At 44.7% G+C, this 21862-nt stretch overlaps 1 protein-coding gene across 3 annotated transcripts in view; it reads right to left on the reverse strand.

The window, feature by feature from the left end:
- The window catches only part of PAPPA (pappalysin 1), a 238127-nt gene that overhangs the window by 198068 nt on the left and 18197 nt on the right, over positions 1–21862 (reverse strand). The gene's annotated exons all lie outside the window — the stretch shown is intronic.

Here is a 21862-nt window from a genome sequence, read left to right on the forward strand (position 1 = left end):
TATAAATATGTATATTAAGAATGTTGAAGTAGACTAGCCATGTCAAACCATCTGATGAGCAGGTGGCTATAGAAGAGGACTTAGTATCAAAGGCTAGGGGTTGCCAAGGGCATGTCATACGAATCAATGCAGCTCCCTTTCCACGGCCAAAGACCAGAATTGTTTTGCAATCCCACAGTGGCAAAGATGGAAGTTCATTCTCCTTACATGTATTTGAGCCATAAATTTGACGTCACTTGTTTAAACCAAGCGGAGTTTCAAGATATGTCCTTGATTACTAATTCTCTCTCCCTCTCTGCCTAGGCACATACCCCATATCCCTTAAATCTTTGTTCAAAAATTCTAGGAGGAGAAAAATACGTCATTTAATTCTACCACAGCCTGCAAAATTATGCATGGCTAGGATTCTCATCGAAGCCCAGACCAAGTGGAATGTGTGTGCCTTACTCCTTCAGGCTGTTTGTAAAATCTCTCCCCATGAAAACTGGTGAGAAAAATATATACACACTTACACTGGAGTCACTGTATTACAGAGTCGTAGTAATGCTCTACAAGGTGATTATCTGTATGCTCAAAGGGGAGTATCCATTTGCTGCCCACAACAGAAATATATGCTAATCATGTCTTGTATACAGTATAGGTCCATACCTCAAGAGTGGCATAACTTGGGATGATGATAAGGACAACTCCCTTGGGCCCTGACTTGGGGAGAGGGAAGGGGGGGCACAAAAAAATGGCTGCTGTTGGCAGCTGCATATTTGCAATCGTGAACCAGAAGTCGCTGCTTTCGCTTTGCCCTGGGTACCTGCCTGCACCCCTACACTGCTGTAGGCAGTTACATGTCTACTGCACCCTGACTTATGTGCAAGTCAAAAGCTCAATTTTAGAACATGAGGGGAAATGAAAGAGAGGTAGGAATGAAAAGAGAACTGCAAGGAATGAAACAGGCCCGTTTCCCAAAGACTCGGGGAACTATCTCCTTCCACTGTGGGTCAGTGAGCTCTGGAGGTTAGAGGTCTAGGGAGAGCGAGCTCCTTCCCAATTTGGGACAGGTGAGAACTGGGTGGGAAATGTGGGGTCCTCCTCTCAGATCTTAATGGCTAGGAGTCACAAAACGAGGGATATAGGTGGACACACCTTGATCAGGGTGGAACGGGGGAAGTGTTAAGGACTTCAGTACCAAATAGCATTCTAGTACACGTGCATATGAATATGCCCTGTCCCAACCTCTGCTTCCAGATGTCTGACTGGAAATCTTAAATCTTTGATGGTTTCAGTCTGTATTTAAAGACTAAATATCCCCTTACTTCACCCTTGCACCCTAACCTTCCCAACACCACCACCAAACAGCATCTTTTGCTTGTAATGCAGAACAAGTTGCTCAACAGCCATCTGTTAACAATCACTCATTAACAGTGTGGTCTTGTCTAGTATCAACAGAGCAGAGGTTACAGAAGTGTTCGACTGTATTTTTTTTCCTCCCCACTTCTGTCACCCACCTTCCCTCTTCCCCCTTCTCCTCCCTGCCCCCCTCCACAAAAAAACCCGTCTGATGGGAAAGTCAAAAAATTTTACACAGGTCTTTTTTTTTCTGCACTCTGTTATTTTGCTAGGGACTCTAAGCTCCCCCTTTTCCTGTTTCCTTTGGAAGAGAGATCTCAGGGTTAGGAAGGTAATGTGTTTATTCATCTGTAGGGCGCACTCAGTTCAAAATCTTTTCAAGATCAGCTTCAAGCTTACCCTGATACTTCTGATCACGAGAGAGAAAGAATGAGAACGGAGAGGGAAAACAAGCTGCTTTAAAAATGATATTTTCCAATCAGGCCAAGGTGAATGTTTACCTGGGAAACGAATGTTATCATACTGCCAGTGATGTTTTGGGTTAAGCTCTCCCTGGGTATTTTTTCGCAAAATGTACTCACTTTTAGAGGTATAAAAACATACAGTCTCTTTTGCATTTTTAATAGATTCATTTTATCTCAAATGAAGGTACTATGGTACCTTTATTCATATGATAGGTAACATGGTACCTACTGTGGCGATGCATGCAGAGTACCAGAACGAGCAGGGGGAAAACGGAGGATAGGTCTCCTACAGATAAGCTCTTGGGACTAAAAATGCAAAATAGAAATACCTTTGCACGAGTTCAAAGGAGCTCTCATGGAGAGAAGTACAGAGCACCCTAAGGGTATGAGGAAGACCTAGGAAGCATAGGGGTGCAAAGGAAACTCCCACGCAGTTTTAAGAGAGGCCTGAGGGTTAACAAGATGTGGTCAGCTCTTGCTTATCACCAAATGCAAACTTTTGTTGATCTGAGGAATATTTAGAAGCTGCATGTAACGGCACGATAGTTATACTATCCAAAGTCAAAGATGGAGGCATAAAGTTATATAAGAAAAACTATTCCTTAAGGGAAATCTAAAATGCCATTGGATTCCTTCTTTTGGGGTTACATGACTGTTTCTAGAAGCTCAGGGTTTCTTTCTGACGTGGAAAATTTTGAATAGCAAAAATGTGGACTATCAGTCACGAGGAACTTTAGGTATAAATGGTACAATGCCCCTCACAATGACAGACATTTCAGAGGTGTACTACATTGATCACGGACCTTTCCCTCTCAGTGAATCCCCCTTAGGAAGCTCAGTAGCTCAAAGGGCTTCCAGAGTCTCTGATGAGCAGCTCTTGGGACAACTTTCTAGGTCTGAAGCTCCCAGTCTCTAGCCCTGTCATACTGACTGTCTCCAAATACGTGACCTGAAGGCTTCCAGAGTCAAGCTTTGAATTTTGTGTCCTAATCTAGGCTAAATAAAAGCCTCTGAAAACTAAGAAGCGTACAGAATAGAAATTCAGTTTCCATCCAGCTTTAAAAGCCATCCTCCTCTCTCTCATGCTGTAGGATGCTAGTGATTGACCTCAGCTGAATAAATGGAGCTGCTGGAGGAATACTACAGGTTGGTAGTGATCTCTGTCCTTCCTTTGTGCACTTTGGCTCTGATGTGATGCAATGTGGCTTGAGCTTGACTCAAACGCCTGCTATCAATTCAAGATTTATAGCGAGCCAAATGAGGACAAAACCAGTGACAATGGAAACACCCATAATACAGCTACTGAAGTGAAGGAATTTAAGATTCTGATTCCTCGTGCTTTTTTGGTTTAGGGCACAGACCAGCAATAAAATCAAAAGAGCTATCACATACGGTATTCTTCTCTCCAGCTTTTATCGGCTGCAGGTACCCAACTGTTGTTACAAATGCTGTGAGGACATGAGTGAAAAATAAAACTTAACATTTGTTTTTCCTACAGCAGGTACATACACACACATACACGCACACTCAAAGTGCAGGATTTTCACACAAAAGGGCATACAGAGTTCTGCAGGTTTCTGCTTGCATGCTACAGCTGAGATGAAACAGTCTGTGTTGCCAATGTAAGAGCCCTGAAATATTTGTTTTTCCTCAAGCCCTGGATTAAGCAAGAATCTCAGCTTTCATTTAAAATGATGGTGCAGAACAATGTTCTAACAGGTGTCATTGGGGCAAAAACCCTAACTCCTTTTAAGATGGATACTGTAAGGTTATGAACAAGGATTATATAATGCAATTTTCTGCAACAGTGAGAGGCTGGACTTGAAAACCCAGAGGGTCACTTCCAGTCCTAAGTTATATTATCTTCAAAATATAAATAAAGCTTAGAACTTATGCTTGTGGGGAATAGTTTGGAAACGTAGGCCTTACAAGCTGAAATCCCCAAAGGCAAAGCAAAGCATAACAGCGCATTTATCATTTGTAGAAATCTCATCATGTTTAAGCTGGGCTCATGGTTTTATAGAACCTAAGCTATGACTGTTGTAATATATCTTTGCTAATCATAACAGACCACCTGCAGGGCTTATGTGCCCCTTAAAGCAAAGTAGGGCTTAAGGGTTTAGGGCAGGCTGAAACAGCGCACCAGCCTTGCAGATGCACTCCGCACAGGGCACAACTGAGCACTGTTAGTGTAGTATTGAGCACCGATGTGTGAACTTCTGCAAGCTCACTTGAGGGGGCATAAGACACTGCTGTAACTAAGCCCAAGATGCTGAGGTCACAGCAGAGGGTGATCATCGCTAGAGAAGCTGGGACACACATCTAGAGACTTTCACTATTAAAGTAATAAGCACTCTCTGTGGGCAGCATTTCAAAGTAGAGGAGCTGAAGTAGCCAAGCAAACTGTTGTAATCCATTTGCAGTTCATCAGTAACAAACTCCAGGCCTCCCCCGTCACTTCAGCACTGTTTCTTGTGTCTTGCTAACTGCAACTTCCCAGTAACCATCTCAGCTGCACAATTATCCAAAATCTTTAATCAAAATAATTTTTCCCATTTAACTGAGTGACAAGGCAACAGGGCTTATTGTGGCATTTGTGGGGGAAGGGGAGGGGTATCAGTTTGATATGGATACAGTGTGCTACAGAGTTTGGGAAAGAAGAGGGCAAAATAATTCCCCGCCCTTCTAAAAGTTGGCTGTGTCTGCTTTGCTGGGAGAACACAACCAGAGGTGACAGGACTCCGTTATGAAAGGGGAATTTAGGTCAACAATCAAAGCTACAGTCAGGGGGCCCAAGAACAGGGAACTAAAGGTTGGGCTGGGTATTTTTTTCCCCCTAGCATGCTTTAATCGTTTAGTATCAAAGCTGCAGAGGAACGCTTGAAAGAGCAAATATTCTACAGGAACCTATAGAAAGCTTTTATCTGTCCAGAGGAAAATAATTAAAACAGACAGATTTGGGTTAAGTATCCCCATGTTCTATGCAATTGGATAAGTCAGGGAAGATCCACTGGATAAGCATCTCAAGTTCTGCACTGGTATGGCACTGAACCCAATATAGTTTTGTGGAGGGAAAGAATAATCTCTCTTCCCTCTCTCCGCCTCTCCCTTCTCCCACGACAGTTAAATAATTCAAACGCCAAGATACTTGAAGACACATCTCCACCTATACATTTTCTGATACTGCTAAGAGGCCTTTAAGACTCTTCTAGGAGACAAGGAGCAACTCAAACAAACCACCTGGGAAATCATTCAGGCACAGACATCATGCTCAGGTCCAGTAACAAGTAGTTATCATCTGCTGCCACCAATTTAGCTGAATTGAGATAGGATACTTCTCATTTACCTACCAGGCACTGGTATAGGATTGAGATCCAGGAAAGACAGACTTTTACATACTTTCTTTTTGGACACAAGAGGCAAGATTTGCAGACTGGTTTACACACGAACTTGAGTGGAGCTATGCTGATTTACACCAGATGTTGATTTGACGTATGGTTCCCTGTGATACTGCCATCTTTAGATTATGAACCATATGGGCTAGGGACAGACATTACACATAAACCAGTTTAAGTGATCAGAAACTGGTTTAAACCTGTAATAGAACAGATGTTCAGTGCACATAAATCAGTTTGAGAATGGCTGAAACCGCTTTGAGATAAACCCGGTTGAATGTTGTATCAGATTTAACTGATTTGGGTCAAACCAGTTTATGCAATGCCTGTCCCAGACCCCTTGCTGGTTTAAATTAAATCAGACTCCCCTAGCATCCTTGCGTGCTCTCTGGGTTGTGTGGACCTCGTTGCTCCACAGGAGGGCTCGCCCCTCCCCTCTGCTCCCTGGCTGCAGCTTGACAGAGACTGCAGGGGACCCTGCTCCCCCCACATTCCCCTCCCGACTCCCTCCTAAGCAGGGATTCCTTGGTCCCCTCTGCCTTACACAGACATCTCAGCATTAGCTAGCAGACCACATGCTGGCTACAATCTGTGCTGTGGCAGACAGGACAAAGGCAGAATCAGTCGGTAGTTGGTAATGTCCCTCTTATTATTTTTTTAATGGAGTGATAAACACTGACGTAGGGGTGATAAACACTTTGTTATCAATTCCCTGTTGGGCTGGTCAGACGGGGTGGGGGAAACACATTCCTAATCAGAATGTCCCGCTGTGGCCTGGCTGTGCCCCACTCAGTTTAGCAGGGAAGGGAGGGCTGCTCTAGTGCCTTCCAGCTTCTAGCCTGAACCACTGCAGGCATGTGCCTGCATTTCTGGGATGTCTGTACAGTTACAAACCAATTCAGCCTAGCCAGGTTAGACTAACCTGCAAAGATTAAATCAATTCAGGCTCAGGCTTTTTGAATGTCTGTCCTTAGCCTTAGTGTTAACTTTAGGTACATCTTTTGTGTGATGTTCTAGGCTTATAGAGAGTTTATAGATGTGCTCTGGGAGGCAGCGGGGGGTGGGGACGATGCATTGATTAAAAGTGCTCAAGTGTCACATGTATCAGTGTCCCCATGCTTAAAAGTGGCAATGGGGCACCTTAAATAAAAACTCATTGAATGAGCTTGACTTTAAAGCACCCCACCACCATCTTTCAACATGGGAACACTGATACACGTGACACTGAAGGCTGCTGGAGTGCATTAATTTCCGCACTCCAGCAGACTAGATTAATCAAGTCTGCTCTTACTGTGATGGCCAGAACCAAAAAAATAATAAGCAATAAATATGTGCTTCTGGAAACATTTGGAACTTTTGTCTAATATGAAGCTTGTATTATTGTAACCAGCAAATATAACTTGTAATTGTTTGTGGATCTGACTAGCCCTCAACGACAAAGCTATAGCTGTGAAATTAGCTGACCTAATAGTTCTTTATCGCTCAGAATTTAGCCTTGACGATGGTAAAAACTGGATTCAACTGCCCAGCTTGTCCAGTACATTTCAAGAAAGGACATCTCAAAAAAGCATAGTCAGAGAGTTCTGAAGGGGCTGGATTTAGGCGGGGTAATGTTAATTTCAAACCTGAAGATGCTGTGTTGCAATTTGCTTATTAGATAAACCCAAGCTTGGGCAGTAACTTATTATAATGATTTCTAACACCTTTTAACCCCATAGGATAACAGATATAAAGTAATATTATAAATGGCTATATAACTAAAAATCAGCATAATTAGGATATAAAAGAACACGCATGTCAAAGTAACCCTTGGGAAGGATGGAACAGAAGGGTCATTGCTGTCCCATACCCCCCCCCCCGGATCTCTCTTACTCCCTGTGAGAGCGAGGACCAGATCCTGACTGAGGGGCTTCCACCGGTTCTCCTTCGGGCAGCCAGTTCAGAGACGTCTGACTTTGCTGATTCAACCTGGCGTGCATCTTCTAACCGAGGGACTATCGATAAGTTACTAACCAAGTGGGAACTCTTGGTTAATTTCTTTATCTGTTTTATTATCATTGTCAATTTTAATCTGGATTGTTATGTTGTCTGTTTATTAGCTTAACCTTTTTATTAACTATTATATATGCAAACTATATCTTTTGTTGTCATAAGTAAAATTCATTCCTTTTTGTAAGTGAAACTTGTCATTTCTTTCCTTTCTGACATCACCTCCTTGATCCCAAACCAAAAATCCCAGTGGCTAATAAAGTTGCAGTGCTCAGTCAGTCTGCAACTAAATTGATCTACTCACAGTGCCCAGCTGGCCTGTGACAATTGGTGTCACGAGCAGGATTGAGGATGGAGAGTTTGGAGGGGAAGAATGGTGTAGAGGTGTCAGAGGGGTGGGCCCCACTGATTACTTTCATAGAAGAGGTTACGGGTATTAAGAATCTGGGGTGGGATAAAGAGAGATTGAAACCTGCCTGGAGGGACCCTACCACAGTTCCCTGTCAGGGCTGCGTTCACTGCCATGCAGAAAGGCAAACTGAGGAAGGGATGTCTGTCTTGGCTGCTGACAACCTGCCTAAGACTGGGAGCAGAGGAAGCCACTCAACTCCATCAAACAATTCAATCCCTAGAGAATTGAGTAACCCAGCTTGAAAGTAAATTAAAAAAAGAGAAAGAGTCTAGCTCTGTTGCGTGCGCAGCTGCAAGGACAGCTCAAGATCGACTAGAGATACTAGAACGTCGAGAGGGGAAGATACTAGTTACACAGGCAAGTGCCTCCCTTGAGCATAAAGTGCAAGTAGCACGATCAGTTAAACCTTCCCTTGAAAAGGTTCAGCAGTGTCTTTCTAATGGGATTCCAAAAACTGAGCTGTGGGATGACCCAGAGAATGAAAGTCTGTATGGTGAAATTGCAGAAACTAAGCCAGGGAATGATGAGTATGTGAGGCTTGCAGCAGAAGCCCTTGAAATCCCACCTCCTTATGCCCTAGCAGTCCAAGAGAATTTGGGAGGAGGGTTAACTCAAACCTTCCCAGTGGTGATGACCCATGCAGGGCCACAAGGGGGAAATCCCCAGACAGAGACATGGTCCTTTACTCACACAGAAATCAAAGAACTGCAAGAGCAACATAAAGCTAAATGAGGGGAGCCAATAATAGATTGGTTAGTTCGAATGTATAGTGAAGGAGCCTCAGCAGTATCTGTGAGTCACACCAAGGCAGCACAGTTGGTCCTGCGACCTGAAATCCAGTTGGGTCAGTGGGTCGGGTAGGACCAAAATATTACTCTGTTTTCTGCTGCAATGCAAGTGGCTGCTGCAGGTTACGGTAACATGGAAGAAGAGTTTAACGCCCCCGCCCCCCCTCCCCACGAGCATGGCTTAATTTAGAGGAAGCCATTCGTTGTCTTTACTAGCTGTCTTTGACAGAAATTGTTCAAGCAGGAAACTGGAAGCATACTTCAGATGAAGAATTAATAACAGAGGCCATGTGCAGAAAGTTTTGCTGAAGATTGCCCACCGAATGCACTTCAGCTCTCCTGGCACTGCAACAGGAGTTGGCGACTTACCCGGTAAGAGATGCGATATGGAGGCTAGTACAGCTTCTGCCCATCTTGCAGAAGCCAGGGCTTCCCAAACCAATAAAAACTGCCAAGGCCATGGCAGGGGCCCCGAGAAAGATGACCCAGCCAGGCCCCCCAAATCCAGGAAAGCGGGAAATGAAAATCCCAAAGCTCCGCAGGCGCAAACGTGAAGAGAGCTACTGGCAGCAGGGTTTAGTAAAGAGCAAATTGACAGACTGCCTACCATAGTCCTGCAGGGGTTATGGATCAAACACTTTGAGGGTAAAAAGGGGAAGAAGACAGAACCCTCAGCACCCCCCGGCCCCCCGCAGTAGGAGTCCCGGCCGACCCAGCACCCCGTGCAAGGGGCCATTGTGGGGGCAGTAGAGGATCAGGGACCAGTAACACAGAATAATATTACCCCCTTAATCAAAGTGCCTACAAAGATTTGTTTAAATGGAAGGAAAAAGTTAATTAACATGCTACTAGACACTGGTGCCCAGCTATGTGTTTTGGACTCTGCAGAATAGAAAGAGGCACAGGGAACCCCCTACCAAGTGGTAGGAGTTGGAGGTGCCAGATGATCAGGACATTTGGTCCAACCCACATTCAACTTGCCTAATGGCTCTGTAGTAACAGAAACTGCTATAATGCTCCGGGGAGGGCCGAACCTACTGGGACTAAATGTGTTGCGAGGGCAGCAGTTTATTCTTAAACAGGAAACCTGGCAGTTTGGCTGTACCACAGCCCAGGAAATCGAGCAGGAAGACATGATGATGGCAGTAGCCTGATGTTTTATGACCCCGCTCGCCCTGCCAGCCATGAAGGGGGTACACCAATCTCAATACATCATACCCCCTGAGACAACACAACCCATCCAGGACATCATCAATCGGCAGCTGGAGGATGGACCCATCATTCGGACTCATTCTCTGTACAACAACTCAGTGTGGCCGGTATGTAAACCAAGTGGGGATTAGCTTGGTTAGTTTGGTTGGGGATTAGTCAATTGACGATTGACTTTAGAGATATGAATGCCAATAACAAGCATTTGCCAGCTGCGGTCGCATCCATGCCTGCATTAACAGAAAACATTAGGTGTTATGGACCCCAGTGGATGGGATCTGTGGACATTAAAGACATGTTCTTTGCTATTCCCATCCATGAAGATCACTGGCCTTTGTTTGCCTTCACATAGCTAAGACAGCAGTATACCTACACAGTCCTACCCCAGGGTTGGGTGCATAGCCCCACCTCAGCCCATGTAGTGCTGGCTGCAGTGGTCCATGAAGTCCAGCTGAGCCACCCAAAGGTGCATGTCTGGCAGTATGTCGATGATGTCATAGTGGGAGGCCAGGACCAGGAATTAACCATTTGTGCTTTTGAGTCCCTAAAGAAGAAGGTGCAGGCATTTGGATTCACACTGTCCAGTAAAAAGATACAAGAAGTTGGGCCCCAGTGTGAATTCCTGGAAATCCAGTGGCAACAAGGTGAACCCACCATACCGGCTAAGGCGCTGCAAAGCCTGGTAAATACCTCTGCCCCCAATAATGTAAAAGAGCTGCAAGCCCAGCTGGGAGCACTTAATTTCTGGTGCCTGCATGTCCCTGAGTTTAGTGTGTTGGCCCAGCCTTTGTATAATGTGTGCAAGAAAAAGGAACAGTGGGAACGGGGCCCAGCTGGGAGCACTTAATTTCTGGTAACCATTCACGCCTTTCTAGCAGCATGACACCCAGAAGGGGAACTCTGGCTCCATATAAATGTGTCCAACAGGGAGCCCCAGTGGAGCTTATGATAAAGAGATACACCTAAGGCAGAGGGAAAGCCCCTTGGGTTTTGGAGCCAAGGCTGGAAGGGGGACGAAGCCCGATACACCCTGCTAGAACAAATCCTATGTTTAGCAGCTGCAGCTTTAGAAGCCACAGAGGCCCTGAGAGGGGAGTTACCCACTGTCATAACTACTCTGGTACCCATCCTGGGAATGGCATTGTCTGACCGACACCTCCCGCCCGGAGGGAGGGCCCAAGAAACAACAGTGCAGAAATGGATCTATTATATTTTAAGTCAGGCACAGCGGGTAACCCCAAAGAAACATCTAGCACTAGTGGAAAAGGTTACAGAAAACACGGTCAACATATACCCAGATGCAACCAGCTCTGATGAACCATCTCCCATCAAGGAAGCATCTCCTTTCTCACCCAACATGGAAACATCAAAAGATGTAGAAGTCTGGTTCACTGACAGCTCAGCCAAAGGTCACACCTGGAGGAGTGCTGCCATATGAATTCGAGATGGTAAGCTGCTTACAATGGAGGGAAATGGCCAAAGTGCGCAGTATGCTGAGTTGACTGCTGTAGTCAGCGTGGCCAACTGTGAAGTGTTACTAGGGTCAGGCTATACAAAACCCATTTACCTCTACTGCAATTTGTAGATGGTAGTAGAGGGTTCCACCAAGTGGCTACCCTTGTGGAAAAAAGAAAACTTCAAAAGATGAGGCAAAAATATTTGGAGCTATGATAACTGGGAGACTTTGTGGGTAATGGCAGAGGGAGGCCTTCCCCTACATATACAATATGTTAGTGCAGCACATGGGAACAAAAAAGCTGAAGGGCCTAAAGCAAAATTGAATAAGCAAGTAGATAAGCTAGCCAAAGGCAGCACAGAAGTCCTTGTTGCTGAGGCAAAAGCTCAGCCACCCCCAGAGAAGGCGCCCAGCCCCTCCCTCCAGGCAACCCGTGGAGTGCTAGCCGCAGAATGGCTGTATCGACAACATGGGCACCCTGGCCACGATGGCACTGCTCGCCTAGCAGCCACCTGGGACATCCACCTAACCAAAAGGGAAACACAGGAATTAGTCAACTCCTGCATCACCTGCCAGGAAGTCAAGGCCTGACTAACCCCTGCCTTAACTACCACTTTGTTGTTACGCGATGGAAAAGTAATATGGCAAATTTGGCAATGTGACTTTATAAGCCCACTTCCCCACACACCCAGAAAGTGACAGTATGTGTTTGTAGCAGTGGAAGCAGTCACCGGAATGACGTTTGCTTTGGCCTCTTCCAAGGCACTAGAAAACCTGCTAGCCATCTACCCACCTCCTGTAGAGCTGCAAAGTGACAATGGTTCACATTTTCGCAACCATCTTGTCTATGAGTGGGCCACAAAACATCAAGTGCTGTGGACCTATCACATTTCCTATCACCCGCAATCTAATGGACTGGTAGAATGAGCCGACGATATCTTAAAGTGCAACCTGCGAAAGGCCGCTGGTTCGGCTTTCAAAGACTGGGACCTGCACCTGGATTGCTCAGTCAACTGGGCCAACAATCAGCCCCACTCCAGAGGAAGCCCCATGCAGCAAGCCTTTGGTCAAGGCGGGCCCCGCGAGCTGGCAGTGGAATGGCCAAACGGTGGTTGGGGGAAACTCCAGGTGGGGGATCAGGCAGTAGTTAAGCATCCACAAAGGGACAAATGGGAAGGGGTGCTAATGGCACGAGACGCATGTAACTCATGGGGGGTATCAAGATCAGATCCATCTAATGGAAGCCAGACTCCATTTTTCCTTCTTCCTGCAGATTGGGTCCATCTGCGGGCATAGCCGTAGCAACCTCGGAGTGCTCTGGAGTCATCATCCTGCTCCAGAGCAACGCTGCCACCCTCATCCAGCAATGAAGGGGTAGAATGCCATCATGACAGGGCTGCTAATTGTTTGCTGTTTGTTTGACTGATGTGGGACATTCCCATGCTCCTGGACCCCAGAATGCACCCACTGCCAAGGCCTCAGACACACTGAAATACTGGGAACGCCCAACTGCAATCGAAAAAGTGCGAAATTGGCCTCTCAGTCATCGGCAATGGATTGTGGACTAGCAAGGGGGAACCTGTCAATGTTAGTGTGGGACAGGGTGGTTACTTGGTTTCCTCCCATATGCCAAAATCAGGAAAAAGTAGTGTGGGACAGGGGAAGATTGTTGTGGTTTCTTCCAGTAGCCCTGGTGATGTTATATTTTGCCTGCAGGTACACTGCCCACCATGAGTCATGATGTGACCACTGCTGTAACCCCGCCAGCAGCTGGAAATTCTACAACCACCGGAGCCCAAAGAGATAACCAAAACCTCCAACCCCACCTCGATGGAAAACAATTGCTCCAGCAGTCCCCCTATCCGATGATACTTTGGCACAATGGTGTACAGCTCACCAAATGCACCAGTCCTCCAAGTATAGCAAGGTACTACGGTAGTTTAAAAACAGCTCTTATGCTGTTAAGTGGTGGTCCACAGACTGGAAAGCCAACACATCCTGTGTTCCGGGTATTTTGTAGTTCTGCCATATGGATAAAGGGGGAATCGCTCATGGAATTGAATATACTATAGCCGCCTATCGCCAAACAGTCTAGGAAAGTCTGCAGGGCACAGACCTGGTCAACCCAGAAATACTGGCTCAACCCATGAGGAGAACAGTGCCAGAATCATTTTTGCAAGATACCCATTCCAGCGTCGTACCTGGACAGTGTGCGTTCAAGTACGCAAATAGATGCATTCCAGAGAATAAACCAACCCCACTGGGAAGTTTACCAATCCCAGAAACAAGAAGGGAAATGATTAAGCACCTGAACAGAAAAACCCCTGTCCATTTTTTGCATTAAGCAGGGATGCACGTTGCTAATCCAAAAAGAGCCACCCCAGGTGTATCCGCTACCTCGCTTGTCTAATGTTACCCCATGGTGGAGGTCCCAGACCAGGGCTCCAGTTCTCCTTAATGCCTCCCTGTTTAATACCCGTATTACCTTTAACCATGAACAGTGGTTTATCAGAACAGCATTCCCCAACTGTTCTGTCGGTGCCTGGTTGGCAGAGAAAATGTTGCGCTGGACTTGGCCAACTGTTTTCCAACCCACAGCCCAACAGCCTCCAAGCGCCTGGAAAAAAGAGGTACCCTAGACCACTAGTCTCCAAACTTTTTTGATCACACACCCCTATCAGCAAGAATTTTTTGAGCACGCACCTCCAATATATGTATATTTATATAAATAGAAATAGAAGTTCTAATATTTTCTTCCCACACCCCAATGGATCGTCTTGTGCACCCCACTGTGGAGACCACTGCCCTAGACCATGTGTGGAATGGGCTTAATTCAGCCATGGGAGTTTGAAACATAGATAAATTTCAGAAAAACATGCAAGGAATCATGGATATACGATATAGGTTTTCTCACTAAAGGGGGTATGATTGATAACATGGCCCTAGAATACACTGATGAATTAGCAACCATTGGCCGTGAAGCAGCACAAATAAGTTATTTGTTAATGCATGCAGCCTTTCAAGCTGATGCTAATCAAACTTGGAGCACTGCGTGTGCTCAAATGCAGCTTTCACTTAACTTTCACATTTCCCAGTTGATGAGAGATCTTAGACACAAAGAATGGCCTGCTGGCTTAAAATGTCATGGACTACCCCCAGTTTTGACCCAACAGTTAGTTTACCGAAACACGTGGAGCACATGATGGGAGGGTTGTAGCAAAACAAAATGCTTTTTTGTTGTACATGGAGTAGCAACCGGCACATGGTCCATTGTCCATCTCTTAACAACAGGACTGGGAGTAGGATGTATGTGGGACTGGGACTTGCATCATCCCATTTGGGAAATTATAACCCCAGAAGGCCCCAAGTATTTAGCTCAATCTCCAGTGTAAATGGCATTCTAATTGGCTTGGGAACATTGTGGAGGGGGTGGCCCAATAGTCCCCCTGACATTATTTGTATACCACCCCTACCAGCGACTCCCTACATTACCCTAGCTCAGTGGGATTGTTGGGAAGGTCCTGGCCACCTGTACTATCCCAACAGAGTGTTTTGGACCTCCTGCACCAGCTGCTGTGCAGAAGCTCAAGATTTTCAAGGGGCATCAGCTATCCTGATTGTCCAAGACCAGGAAGCTATTTTAATGTGGCCAAAGACCCTGCTAGAAAGTCTCACCCTTAACCTAAGTCTTACAAAGTCCTGGGTTCAAGATGTAGACATGGCTCAACTAAAAGGGTGGGATAAAGTAGCAGCCTACATCAACAATTTGCTTGAAGATGCCCAAAAGGTAAACAGCTTGCTCCCACAGCCCAAGAGGGAGGGCGAATTATTGAGTGTGCTACTAACATCCCCCGCTGTGGAAATGGTATGAAGTAATTTGTACTGTGCAAATGTATGCCTTTCCTAAAAATGCTCCTTTTCCTTGGTTTGTAGTAGTAATAAGTTTGGTTATGGATTAATAATTGTTCTATATAATCTTTAAATGGTGTTGTTATAAAATTAAGTCTAATATCCGTGCCAAAATAAATGTTTCTGCCAACCATGTACACGCCACCTGGCAGAAATCGTATTTGTAGGCCTTACCAAATGCTCCAAAGAAGTAAGAGGTGGATTGTGATGGCCAGAACCCAAAAAAATTAATAAGGAATAAATATGTGCTTCTTGGAAGTATTCGGAACTTTTGTCTAATATGAAGCTTGTATTTTTGTAACCAGCAAATGTAACTTGTAATTGTTTGTGGATCTGACTAGGCCTCAAAGACAAAGCTATGGCTGTGAAATTAGCTGACCTAACAGTTTTTTCTCACTCAGAATTTAGCCTTGATGATGATAAAAACTGGATTCAACTGCCCAGCTTGTCCAGTACATTTCAAGAAAGGACATCTCAAAAAAGCATAGTCAGAGAGTTCTGAAGGGGCTGGATTTAGGCGGGGTAATGCTAATTTCAAACCTGAAGATGCTGTGTTGCAATTTGCTTATTAGATAAACCCAAGCTTGGGCAGTAACTTATTATAATGATTTCTAACACCTTTTAACCCCATAGGATAACAGATATAAAGTAATATTATAAATGGCTATATAACTAAAAATCAGCATAATTAGGATATAAAAGAACACGCATGTCAAAGTAACCCTTGGGAAGGATGGAACAGAAGGGTCATTGCTGTCCCATACCCCCCCCGGATCTCTCTTACTCCCTGTGAGAGCGAGGACCAGATCCTGACTGAGGGGCTTCCACCGGTTCTCCTTCGGGCAGCCAGTTCAGAGACGTCTGACTTTGCTGATTCAACCTGGCGTGCATCTTCTAACCGAGGGACTATCGATAAGTTACTAACCAAGTGGGAACTCTTGGTTAATTTCTTTATCTGTTTTATTATCACTGTCAATTTTAATCTGGATTGTTATGTTGTCTGTTTATTAGCTTAACCTTTTTATTAACTATTATATATGCAAACTATATCTTTTGTTGCCATAAGTAAAATTCATTCCTTTTTGTAAGTGAAACTTGTCATTTCTTTTCTTCTCCAGCATCACCTCCTCGATCCTGAACCAAAAAGCCCAGTGGCTAATAAAGTTGCAGTGCTCAGTCAGCCTGCAACTAAACTGATATACTCACAGTGCCCAGCTGGCCTGTGACATCTTACACACCAGATTTACAGTGCGTCAGAGCAGCCCCACTGCACATCTACAAGAGCCCACAGTGATACTTATACTTGACATGATTCCTTGTAGGGTCCAAATGGGGAAGCAACAAAGGGCATAGTTATAACAGTGATATGAATTTGCAGTTGTTGATTATGAACATTACATAAAGCTTTGCTTTCTAATAACCAGATATAGATTGTAGTACAGCAGCTTCTGGACAATGCAGCCCCAATAATGTTAGCAATACCTCACTGAGCCTCCTTGAAACAATAAACCTGCCATCTGTGCACAGCTGCCTCCAGGAAACAGATCTAGTGGGGTAAGGTCAGTGAAATTACTGAATTACAAGGGATTGTGACAACTAAAGATGCAACAAGCATTGAAAAATATGATGGTACAGAAGGCTGTGCTTGAGCACTACCCTTTAGGGCACTTAAGCAGGATCATCCTTTACTGGGTATCCCTTTTAAAAGTCAGCGAAGATCCACCAGCTCCAGTAAAAACAGTATCAGTAAAAACAAGAGTGAATGAGGTTTGCGTCTTATCTAGATCTCCTCAGGCTTTTCTTAATAAAGCTGCAGAACCTTGTGGAAAAGGGCACTCAGTTAACCAGCTGTAACCATTTCTCGTCCAGGTGCCTCAGAAACACAGTTGATCAATAAATAACCAACGGCTTCTGAGATTACTTTTTGGTACACATTTATACAAAAATTAAAATAATATAAGGTCAATTTGGCAGTTAACCCCTCCCCTGTATCCATCGCTGCTGTAATTTCAAGTTCTTGCTCTAAGTTGAAGGGCATCAGAGAATTAAAAAAAAAAAAGCTTCAAAGAGGTTTAATATGTACAAAACAGCATATTTTCCCCGGTCCTGTTCTTCGAAATGGCTGAACTTTTCTAGGTGAAATTAAAAAAAAGTCAGTGCAAGGCAGACACCCAGCAGGGAAATTTTCAGCTCAAACAGTTAAAGTTCGCAAAGTTATGAGCAAATGAGCACAGGGTCATTTCATGGAAAGCGTCAGGCGACCTTAATAACAGGCAGCGCTACTTAACTATTAAGGGGCAGTCTTGCTAATACGATCATGAAATTGCAGGCTTTCTTATAATTCATACACAAGGGAGCTGAATTAAAAGCACACAGGCAACCTTAATTTTGGCATTTTCTAACATTTAAGTGCTTGGGCTTTGCTACCCTAAGTAACAGTCTTTTAACATAGCTTTTCTGTGTCATAAATGTAAAGGCTAAATCTCGAGGCCTTCCATCAGGTTTTACCCGGGCAAGATTTCAATGGGAGCTTGCCAGTGCAAGACCCACTTTTTGGGCCACCGTAACAGCAATGTTTGATATTTATGAAAGCGTGACATCCTGTAAATACAGAACTTGAAAACGGAAGTCCTTCAAAATGCTCGCTGGCTGGGCTCACGTGGAGTGTAGCATCTCTCGATTTGGATGCCCATCCAACTAGAATCCAGCTAGTAACTTCTACACAAGTAAGAAAAACTGTGCTCAAAATTAAGGGAAAACAAGGTTTCTTAATGGTTTCTAGAACTTCCACCTTCCAGCCAGCCAAAGTGACTGAAAAAAAGGACCGCCTCCCACGGTGTTGGCATTTCTTCTTGTGGCAATTGTATTGGGTGACGTGATTATAAGGGCAAGCTCAGGCACATGGCAAAAAAAAAAAAAGCAATTTTAGAAAGAAGTTCATTGTCCGATTCTCTTTAACCTCAGAAGAGACATGTTGGAAATGAGTGTGTTGGGCAAAGGCTCTCATCAGTTCCTACTACATCTCAATCAGTGTATAAAGCTTCAGTATAAATACTCTATTTACTTTGAAGAATCCATTTCAAGGTATATGCATGAAAACACACACACATGGGCAGGCACAGACATACTTACAAAGGATATATTTACAGACACCCAAGAAACATGCATGGAGGAAATCACCCACAAGCCTGTTGTATATTTACACGCGTCCACACACATTCACACGCACGTTTGGTGTCAAGCACATTAGCTCTGCTCCCACGACTCTTACCTCCCAGCAGAAACATCAATTAAACCTCAGAGTTCTGCAGGAAAATAATATCTAGCCTTCTACCTGCTAACTCATCAGTGATGTGTATAGGTCTTCCCACTTTGGAGGGTTAAAATCGGGCCGCAACCACTTCAGAGAAGTTGTGAGGTAGCTCCCAGCACAAAATAAATAATAAGTGATATTTCTGAGCTCCTTTATGGCCAGCTTTCCATGCTGCCTGAAACTGGGTCAAAAGAGGTCAGGGTACCTCAGAGTACAGCCGACAGCCAGAGCGTCCCAGGGGGAAATGTCTCGGAGGGATTAAGAGGCACATCTGTGTCATTGGACAAGTGCACACAATACCCATCAGCTGACCGGGACTTCAAAATGCCATTTAATTTCATAAACTCAAATCAGCTTCTGTGCCTGACTGAGCTCTGCAAGTAAATCAGCTGCGATCCTGGCCAAGCTAGTAGCTGGGTAGGAAAAGTGCCAGACATTTTGCCCTGTAGAATACTTGTGTTGGCCGGGACTGCAGAATAACAAGGAGGTGTGTGTTTGTGTGGGGAGGGGGTGGGGTAGGGAGAAGGCAGAGTATGCAAGTGAGGTTGGCTGTAGTGCTGTCAAAATACACCGGAGAGAATGGGGGAAGGGGAACACAACTTGTTTTGCTCTTCAAAACTCCCTTGCTACTGACCTTTCCAACAGCTTGGAGGGCAGCGCTGGAACCAGCTGAGCAGTTAGTTGCTACTCCCAGCTGCAGAGGGGATAACTTTTACACTGCGCACAATGGGAAGTGTGGGGGTAGGGCTGGAGAACAAAGAAGGGAGCACTAGCAGCACCTAAAAGTAATAGGAGGGGCACATAACCTTGCAACATTTGCTAGGCCAGACAGATGGCTAAAGTCCCCAGTACCATTCTTCTACCCTCCCCTCCCCAACAGAAACCCCAAGATCAATACAACCCTTGGTACCAGCTCTGAAACTGTAAAAATCATATCGATGTTACCTTTGATTCCTATTTGTAATGCAGGGGCGTTCCTATGTGAAGTAGGCATGATGAGCTCGGGCAGATTCTTGTCTGATGCAAATTTGTGCCCATCCAAAGGACTCGAAGGATTTACACAGATTTATATCAGATGAGGTTCTGCCCCTCTGGGAATCCAGAACCCTAATCAGGAGTTACTTCCTTTATTGCATCTTTCTCACAAGGCTTCAGCTTCTTTTCTATATGCTAGATGCTTTGGAGACAATAAGGAAATATGCAGACTCTAAAAACAAACCTTTTAGGTCCAATTTGTACACAAGGACACACTAACTTCACCCTGCGGAGGAACTGGGATTGTGTCTTTTCCTGCTGTCACTTTTGAAGTGCATCCTGGTCTTATCTAAGCATGAGAATTTTGTGACTCAAATCCTCCTCTCCATACTCACTACCTCCAAACTCATACACCAAACCACAGAGATATTTCTGCTTTCTAGGAAATGTTCAGCTGAAAAAAATAAACAACAAAAACAAATAAACCACCCCCTTTCCCCCCAGCCCTCCCTCAAATGATGTACCTGCTATAGCATGCATTCTTGATAGGATGCAGGCTCCATGCATTAACTTGGAAACATATAATTTAAGAGTCACATTTACAGCTCAGTCTTCTTAACCTAACTCTGTTTGTTGGGTGCAATTTTCTTCCTGCAAATACTGAGCCTGTGCTTTTGCACACATAATGAACTGTGACCACAAATACAACGAATCACCTGACTGACTGATTTGCAAGCACAAATACCTAGAGGCCAAACCGAAAATCCTTCAGTTTGCAATTTATTCCAGGTACAAAATGCGTGCAGAGACAGAACTGTACCTGTGAAAGTAAAAACTCTTGCTGAAAAATCGTACCCTTAACTCTTAAAGGGCGAGATGTGACAGCGAGGTGCAAATTTCCAAATGGTCAGGATTCTAGTTTGGTTTCCAGAAGCCTCCCCCCACCTCAGCTGCTTTTCAAAAGTAGCTGATCTTGAGTCTGCAAAACTGGGAGTAAAATATAATGAGAACAAGCTTCCTTGGAAGTTTTTCTGGCAACTGTTGTGTTTTAGTTGGGCAGCAGGAAATATCACGTGTCTAACCTTTTAAAAAATGTTTCAGCCCTTCCACCTCTGGTTGTATCTGAAACCAAAGAAATGAAGAGTAACAAAATAGTTTTAAAATCTGGATATTCTTCTCCACAGGGTAAATCTGAATTTTAGGCAAAAATTCTTATTTTATCTGAACCATCTCCAACTGGAGACCTTTCAGGACTTGAATTACCTTCATTAGGTCTTTGCTTCATTTTGGGAGGCCTGCAACTTCCATGAAGTCATTTGAACAGGTTATTGCAGCATTGAGTGAGCATGCCATACTGGACCACCATTGTACCCCAACACTTTGAGACAGACCACCCAGCAAGGAGCTGACAACTGAAAGCGTTACCATCCATTGTTAACACTTCAGCATTTTCTTCTTTATTTTCAGAGGATGCCTGTTGAGCTAACCTAGCATCTTCAGTGCTCTTAAGGTTGCAGCTTCTGAAAGGAGATCCTAGAATCACTCCCTGGAGGGTATGCTCCTGGGCTGAAATCCTGTCTTCAGCAAAGGCAAAGCCAAAGCCAGGCTTATCATCAAGAAAGCTAGGATATCGCTCTTGCTCATTATACTGCCTTGAGACACTGCTTGTCTACAGGGAGCGTCTAAACCACTCTGCAGTTGAACAGCCCCTACTTGCCAGTATATAGAGCTCCCTTTGCTAATGTGCCAATACATAGTGGGACTCTGACCCTGACAGCCCCTGCTGTGTCTTGGGTGGACTGAATTATTAGTGCACCATCAGGGAGAATCAAGGTAAAAGCTGACTAAGGAAGAAAATTAGATTGTAAGCTTGCAAAATAGTTTTCTTCAAGACTTGTTATATTACCTGAGCCTGACAGCTTTGGTTTTCATGGGTGCTTGACTTGGCTGAGAGAGACAACATATGAAACTGCCATGAAGCTTTGTGGGATGTGTGAATGCCTGGGGAGAAGGATTACCTGTCACCCTATTGCACACAGGCACACACCCACAAAACAACTATTTCCATTCTTAAAAATATAAATTGTGGTAGGCAGAAAGCATGAATTAACTTACCAGTAACCTGCACAACCCTGGGGGAGGGGAGGAGGCACAAGCCCCCCTCCCCAAAACCAGGCTGCTGCTGCAGTTGGCCAGCCACATCTCTGCCACAGTCTCATTACACCCCTGTACTTGTCTCCCTCTCTCCGAAATCTGCATCAGGGAAACTTATGCAAGATCCCCCAGCGTTACTGAATTTCGGCCTCCCAGAAGATGATGTTTCTGTGTTGTTCTTAAGGAACTAGCCCATTTCATTGTTCACAGGCAGGATTCCCTTTAGGAAGAAAGGTCGGTCCAGTGGCCAAAGCACTAGGCTGAGATTTAGGAAACTGGATTTCTGGTTTTGTCACTGACTGTTGTGTATCATGGGCTCTGTCTACTCCCCTGTGCCTCGGTTTCCTCTCCCACCATGTATTTCCACATATACACCTGTTTTCAAGGGGCCTTTATAAAATAAACAAAACCAAAACCAAGAAAACTTTCCAGTGCTAGCTTGGGTCACTGGCAAATC

The sequence above is a fragment of the Crocodylus siamensis genome, chromosome 11, assembly GCF_052110815.1.
Source record: "Crocodylus siamensis isolate JL-2025a chromosome 11, ASM5211081v1, whole genome shotgun sequence".
Classification (NCBI taxonomy): domain Eukaryota; kingdom Metazoa; phylum Chordata; order Crocodylia; family Crocodylidae; genus Crocodylus; species Crocodylus siamensis.